Below are 7,555 nucleotides of genomic sequence, written 5' to 3' on the forward strand. Positions count from 1 at the left end.
GATTATGGAAGATATCAACCTGCCGACAAGGTGCGAGGGAAGCCTGGGCTATGGTGAAGACACGATATACCAAGGCTGACCCAAACCACATGGTCGAGGTCGGACCTGTGGGGCCCGATGGGAAAGGGATCCCCGTCAGTTTAGTGTATGATCAAGTAGAATTAGCCGCAAAGTATTCCCAACAGGATTGTAGGCTAGACAGCCTATTGGATGGTATAGAAGAAGAATTTAATCAGTCTTAGTGACTGTGTACTTCAAGTGACATATGTAATGTCCCTAGCCGGATTGTAAACCATTTGTCATGGCGGACCATTTCGCTTCAACCTCTGGACCCGATAGTCCGGAGTGTATACGAATACCCACTCGGTTATATAAAAACCGGGGTATGCATGGAAACCAGGCGTAGGGGTCATAAGTGCTTGAACAGACAAGTACCCAACTAGCTATGTTATATTACATGGATAGTAAGAAACATCTTCCAGGGAGAATAGTTCCGTTAAGGGTTCCTTTCCCTGGGTACGCATGCCCTAATGTGCATGCCCAAACTGCAAGACGCAGCCAAAAAACATCTGGGGGCGTGTAGTAATTGAAATGAAAGTCATCTTTTATTCACCGATCGAATATTCCCTTAAGAACGCTAGCTTTCGGCTTCACCCAGTGTGAGGTACACATCCGGCTGACCCGGCAGTAACAATCGCAGAGGTGCTCCCCTTATGCCCTAGCTGAATTAACGGGAACGTAGGGCATAAATACAAGAGCCAGGCAACCCAACTTGGCCAAAACTTAAGTCATATCGATGCATATAATGGCGAAAAAAGGTACATGCGGAAGAATAACACATGTGCAGGGTATAAAGCCCGGAAAGGTAATTAACTTAAGCTTCTGTATAGGAAGTCCCCAGGTATATTGAGTGCGGCTAGCGCGTCAAGATTGTGTAACCAAGTCACAAGTGTAGCTCTTTAGGGCCTTGAAGAGAAAAGAGAGAAAGAAAGAGAGAGAAAACAGATGTGCAAAAAATTCATGGAGGTAAGGAGATGAACATAGAGTCCGGCGCTAGGCATAGAATCTTCGGAGTCTGGCTACGTTCCATGGGTTTGGCTCGAGTCGATTATTCGATGCATCCCGCAGTCGGTATGCTCCACCGGTCAGAACCTGGTTGATAATGAAGGGACCTTCCCGTTTGGGCTTGAGCTTGTTCTTTTTCTTCTCCGGCAGGCGTAGAACTAGTTCGCCAACATTATGGGTTTTGGCCCGCACTTCCCTGCTTTGATACCTTCGAGCCTGTTGCTGATAGAATGCGGAACGGGCTTTTGCCACGTCGCGCTCCTCCTCCAGGGCATCCAAACTGTCCTGCCAATCGAGCTCGGCCTCTCTTTCTTCGTACATGCACACTCGAGGTGAGTCATGAATTATGTCACAAGGCAGCACCGCCTCGGCGCCGTACACCATAAAAACGGTGTGTATCCGGTAGTGCGATTCGGTGTGGTCCGCAGCCCCCAAAGTACGAAGTCGAGCTCCTCTACCCAATGAGTGTCTGATTACTTTAAAGACCGGACTAATCTGGGTTTAATGCCGCTCATGATAAGACCATTCGCTCGTTCGACTTGCCCGTTAGTTTGCGGATGATAGACAGAAGCATAATCGAGCTTGATGCCCATGTTGCCGCACCAAAGTTTCACCTCGTCGGCTGTAAAGTTCGTGCCGTTGTTAGTGATGGTGCTGTGGGGGACGCCATACCGGTGTACAACCCCAGATATGAAGTCTATCACCGGTCCGGATTCGGCCGTTTTGACAGGTTTGGCTTCTATCCATTTGGTGAATTTATCCACCATAACCAGTAAGTATTTTTTCTTATGGGTTCCCCCTTTGAGGGGTCCGACCATATCGAGCCCCCAGACCGCAAAGGGCCAAGTAAGGGGGATTGTTTGGAGGGCGGTAGGTGGCATGTGGCTTTGGTTTGCAAAAAGCTAGCAACCAACACAATGTTGTACCAGATGTTGTGCATCTGCCTGGGCCGTCGACCAATAAAAACATGTACGGAAGGCCTTGCTTACAAGGGCCCGGGCTGCGGCATGGTGGCCACCGAGTTCGGCATGGATTTCTGCCAAAAGCTTCCGCGCTTCCTCTTCAAAGATGCACCTTTGAAGGACTCCGGTTGTGCTTTTCTTATAAAGCTCTCCCTCATGGACCTTGTAGGCTTTAGATCGCCGCACTATGCAGCGGGCCTCATTTTGGTCCTCGGGTAATTCCTGTCTAGTTAGGTAGGCCAGGAATGGTTCTGTCCACGGGGCGATCACAACCATTATCTCGTGGGCTGAAGGTGTTATTTCGATGGTAGAGCCTCCGATTGTGTCAGAGTATTCGGTATCTTGGGTTGTGGCCGGGTCCAGACTATTTTTTTCCGGTGTCCCCTTCCCATACCGCGGATGGTTTAAACAGTCTTTCTAGGAAGATGTTCGGTGGGACAGGATCGCGTTTAGCGCCGATACGGGCTAGGATGTCCGCCGCCTGGTTGTTTTCCCGAGCCACATGGTGGAATTCGAGCCCCTCGAACTGAGCTGACATTTTGAGGACGGCGTTGCGATATGCCGCCATTTTCGGATCCTTTGCATTGAAGTCTCCATTTATTTTGGATATTGCGAGGTTTGAGTCCCTACGCACCTCTAGGCATTGGATGCCCATGGAGACTGCCATCCGGAGGCCGTGTAATAGGGCCTCGTATTCGGCTGCGTTATTGGAGTCTGTATATAGTATTTGGAGCACGTATTGCACCGTATCTCCGGTGGGGGACATCAAGACGACGCCAGCCCCCAGACTAGCCAGCATTTTAGAGCCGTCGAAGTGCATGATCCAATTGGAGTATGCGCCGTACTCTTTAGGGAGTTCGGCTTCTGTCCATTCGGCTATGAAATCGGCTAGTACTTGCGACTTAATGGCTCGTCGTGGCTTATATTTTATGTCGAACGGGAGGAGCTCGATGGCCCATTTGGCAATCCGGCCCGTGGCATCGCAGTTGTTTATTATGTCATTGAGTGGTACTTCCAAGGCCACCGTAATCGAACACTCTTGAAAGTAGTGTCATAATTTCTGGGATGCCATAAATACCGCGTATGCTATATTTTCGTAATGTGGGTACTGTGATTTGCATGGAGTGAGGACGGTGGATACATAATATACCAGCTTTTGAAGTGGGAATTTATGTCCGTCCATCTCCCGTTCGACGACGAGCACTGCGCTTACAACTTGGTGAGTTGCCGCTATATATAATAACATTGGTTTGCCAACAGTTGGCGCGGCCAAGATTGGGTTGGTGGCCAGGATGGCTTTTATTTCTTCCAGTCCCGCCGTGGCTGCGTCCGTCCACTCGAAGTGTTTGGTGCACCGACGAAGGCGATAAAGGGGGAGTGCCTTTTCTCCTAATCGGGAGATAAAGCGGCTTAAAGCCGCCACACATCCAGTCAATTTCTGGATTTGCTTGAGGTCAGTTGGGATAGCCAACTGCGACAGAGCTCGGATTTTAGCCGGATTTGCTTCAGTTCCTCTACTGGAGACGATGAAGCCCAGGAGCTTTCCGGCGGGAACACCGAAAACACATTTTTCCGGATTGAGATTAATGTCGTATGTTCGGAGATTGGTGAACGTGAGCCTCAAGTCGTCTATTAAATAGTCGACGTGTCTGGTTTTAATGACCACATCGTCTACATATGCCTCCACAGTCTTACCGATCTGCTTTTCCAGACATGTCTGGATCATGGGCTGATATGTTGCGCCGACGTTTTTTAGCCCGAAGGGCATTGTGTTAAAACAGAAGGGGCCGTATGGCATGATGAATGCCGTTGCGGCTTGATCGGACTCTGCCATATTAATCTGGTCGTAATCGGAGTATGCATCGAGGAAGCACAATGATTCATGTCCTGCGGTAGCGTCGCTGATTTGATCGATGCGAGGGAGTGGGAAGGGATCCTTTGGGCAAGCCTTATTGAGGTCTTTGAAGTCGACACATAGGCACCAGGATTTGTCTTTCTTTGGTACCATCACCAGGTTTGCTATCCAATCCGGATGTTTTATTTCTTTAATGAATCCGGCTTCCAGTAGCCTGGCTAGCTCCTCTCCCATGGCTTGTCGCTTAGGTTTAGAGAAACACCGAAGAGTCTGCTTGACCGGTTTGAATCCTTTTAGAATATTAAGGCTATGCTCGGTCAATCTGCGTGGGATTCCTGGCATGTCTGAAGGATGCCAGGCGAATATATCCCAATTCTCGCACAGAAACTCCCGTAGTGCGGCGTCTACAGCGGGGTCTAACTGTGCCCCGATGGATGCTGTTTTTGTAGGGTCCATTGGATGGACTTGGAATTTAACTATTTCATCCGCTGGTTTAAAGGAGGTGGACTTGGGGTCTTTTTTCTAGTATCACGTCGTCCCTGTCCACCGTGGAGCACAGCACGGTTAACTCCTCTACCACAAGGGCTTCGGATAATGCCTCGAGGGCTAGTGCAGCTATTTTATTCTCGGCGTGGAGTGCTATGTCCAGATCACTGGCTAGAGTGATAATTCTCTTGGGTCCGGGCATTTTGAGCTTCATGTACCCGTAATGGGGTATGGCTTGAAAAATCATGAATGCCTCCCGTCCTAGAAGGGTGTGGTATCCGCTACTGAAGGGGCCACTTGGAATGTAATTTCTTCAGACCTGCAATTCTCCGGAGTGCCGAATACCACATCAAGTGTGATTTTCCCAGCGCAACGTACCTCCCGACTAGGGATGATTCCTCGGAAGGTCGTACTGATTTGCTCAATACGGTTGCTGCCTATTTCCATTTTTTTGGAGAGTCTCCTCATAAATGAGGTTTAATACACTGCCGTCGTCCATGAGCACCTTAGTGAGCCGAAAGCCGTCCACAATTGGACTGAGGACCAAAGCGGCTGGTGCTCGGCTATTCGGAATTTAGGTTCATCACTAGCATTGAAGGTGATAGCTATGTCGCTCCATGGATTTATTGCTGCCACGTGGCAGACTTCGGCAAGGCTGCAGAGTGCTCGTTTGCGCCTATTATTTGAGGCGAAGGTCTGGAAGACCGTTAATACTGTATTGTTATCCGTGGGAAGGTGCTCTGAGGTATTTTGGGTGAGAAGATCCTCACCGCTTTTGGCCACCTGCCGGAGTACCCAACATGCTCTAAGGCTGTGTGTTGATATGGTATCCGGTGTACTATGGATTTTGCAGGGCCCGTTAAGCCATCCCTCCAATACGGTTCCACACCCTGTAGTGGGATTTTGCTTCTTTGTAATTGAGTCGGGCAACTTATGAGAGTGCACCCTTTTAGTTCGGACTGGGGGTTTTGTCAGAGCCGGATTATCCCAAAATCACGTTTGGGTTTTCCAGGCACTTTCCATCGCATAGTATTTCCGTACTATGGCCGCCAGGTCGGCAAAGTGTGCTACGTCATGGTGACTTATGGCGTTGAGGACTCCCTTGTCAGTGCAATTGTTGCAAAAGAACGAAATTGCATCTTCCTCGCGGCAGTCCTTGACCTTGTTCATTACAAGGAGGAATCTAGCCCAATAGTGATGTACTGTCTCTTGGGGCGCTTGCCTAATGTGGGAAAGATCTTTTGTGTCTGGGTGGGTGGGTGGATTTATGTCCAGACCTTGACCCAATCTATGATCCCGGGGCAGGGGAGTTTTCGATCTTGGAAGTTCGGGCTCCGGGATGTTGCCTTGTGGGTTCGGTATGCGGCCTGATTCTGGATTCAGGGCTAGGGCGGTGTCCTCCCGTGAGCGAGTATCCTATTCGGAGAGCTCGGGAATACGGACATAGTTCGTCCTCAAGATAGAGGGAGAATCACCGCATTGCTCCTCCACCACCGCTATCTGGTGGGTGACCGGCGGAGAGTTAATCTCCCTTTGGTCGGGTTTCAGCCCGATCCGATCATAGTCCGTAGTGACTCCCAGAGTGGCAATGTGATCCAAGAGCTCGTTCAAAGAGGAGATCTCCATTGGATCCATCTGCTCGGCAAATTTCGAGCCGATGTGGAGGCTTTTTTCGATGACCCGAGAGGTCATCGTCGGCGCAGTGGCTGAGCTTGCGGTCATGATGAAGCCACCTAGTCGGAGAGTTTGGCCTACAGCCAGGGCTCCCCCAGAGATGATGTTGTCCTTGACAACAAGGCGAGCCATGACGACACAGTGGAACTCTCAATGAAAGCACCAATGTCGGTGTCAAAACTGGCGGATCTCGGGTAGGGGGTCCCGAACTGTGCGTCTAAGGCAGATGGTAACAGGAGGCAGGGGACACGATGTTTACCCAGGTTCGGGCCCTCTTGAAGGAGGTAATACCCTACGTCCTTCTTGATTGTTCTTGATGATATGAGTTGTACAAGAGTTGATCTACCACGAGATCAAAGAGGCTAAACCCTAGAAGCTAGCCTATGGTATGATTGTATGATGTCCTACGGACTAAAACCCTCCGGTTTATATAGACACCGGAGGGGGCTAGGGTTACACAAGGTTGGTTACAAAGGAGGAGATATACATATCCGTATTGCCTAGCTTTCCTTCCACGCCAAGTAGAGTCCCATCCGGACACGGGACGAAGTCTTCAATCTTGTATCTTCATAGTCCAATAGTCCGGCCAAAGGATATAGTTCGGCTGTCTGGAGACCCCCTAATCCAGGACTCCCTCAGTTTCCCACACAGTATTATAACTGATAATGGTACTAATCTGTCAAAAGGTTAGATGGAGGAATTGTGCCAATGTGAGCACATCCGGCTTGATGTAGCATCAGTGGCTCACCCCCAGTCTAATGGTCAAGCTGAGAGGGCAAATCAAGAAATTTTGAGAGGTATTAAACCCCGGCTTATGGTTCCTTTAAAGCGGACGCCGGGTTGTTGGGTGGAGGAGTTACCTTCTATGTTATGGAGCATCAACACCACACCTAACAGATCTACGGGTTACACGCCTTTCTTCATGGTTTATGGAGCAGAGGTGGTTCTTCCTAGTGACATCCATCACGAATCGCCCCGTGTGGAAGCTTATGTTGAAACTGATAATGAGAAGGCACGTCAGGACTCACTGCACCTGTTAGATGAGGAGCGTGATATCGCAGCAGAACGTTCGGCGATTTATCAACAAGATCTCCGATGTTATCACAGTCGCCGGGTTAAGACCAGAACTTTTCAAGAGGGTGATCTGGTGCTCCGGCTCATCCAGGATCAGACTGATATGCACAAGTTATCCCCACCTTGGGAAGGACCTTTTGTGGTCAGCAAGAATCTGCATAACGGGTCATACTACCTCATTGATGTTCGAGAGCACAAAAACTCACGTAAATCGGAGGAAGACCAAGCGACCGTGGAATATAGCTCTTCTTCGGCCTTGTTATACTTGAGCCACAGGCTCTTCTTATGTACATATTTGTGACAATGTATATATATTATATATATATATAATAAAAGGGAGCCTCGAATAAAGCGGGGTCTCTGTTTTTTTACATCATGTGTGAGCCTATAAAGAGTTTCTACTGACAAAGCAGAGTTTTGTTAAATCGGCCTCTACGGC

This window comes from Triticum urartu, chromosome 5A (genome assembly GCF_056163025.1).
Source record: "Triticum urartu cultivar PI428250 chromosome 5A, HENAU_Tu73, whole genome shotgun sequence".
In the NCBI taxonomy this organism is placed as follows: domain Eukaryota; kingdom Viridiplantae; phylum Streptophyta; class Magnoliopsida; order Poales; family Poaceae; genus Triticum; species Triticum urartu.